The sequence below is a fragment of the Morone saxatilis genome, unplaced genomic scaffold (genome assembly GCF_004916995.1).
Source record: "Morone saxatilis isolate NCDOM2014 unplaced genomic scaffold, NCSU_SB_2.0 Contig22, whole genome shotgun sequence".
In the NCBI taxonomy this organism is placed as follows: domain Eukaryota; kingdom Metazoa; phylum Chordata; class Actinopteri; family Moronidae; genus Morone; species Morone saxatilis.
Genome location: NW_023339785.1, coordinates 26,120,419 through 26,120,814, shown reverse-complemented (window position 1 = coordinate 26,120,814; position 396 = coordinate 26,120,419).

Genomic DNA, 396 nt, shown 5'->3' with positions numbered 1-396 from the left:
TGTGTGTGTGTGTGGAGGGAAGCTCCAGCAGTGAGGTAATGAAGGGAGCACTTGGTTTGTGATACATCAGTGGACAGAGTGGAGGTAGAGGTGGGAGGTAGAGGGAGGGGACAAGAGCAGGGGTTTGTTTGATTTGGTTGCAGGATAAAAGTGGACGTGGGGAAGCACTGGGTCCTGAGGTAATGAGGGGAGCGCTTGATTTCTGACGCACCACATGCCAGCTCAGGTGAGATGGTCTATGTGGAGGTTGGTTTGATTTTGTTACAGTCGCATCCTATAAACATGTTGCAGAATCAGAAGGGTGGGGGTGAACAAGGACTCCACTTTAAGAGGGAGCGCTTGTTTTGAGTTGGGGGACAGGGTTCTGAGGTAATCAAAGGAGCGCTTGGTTTGTGG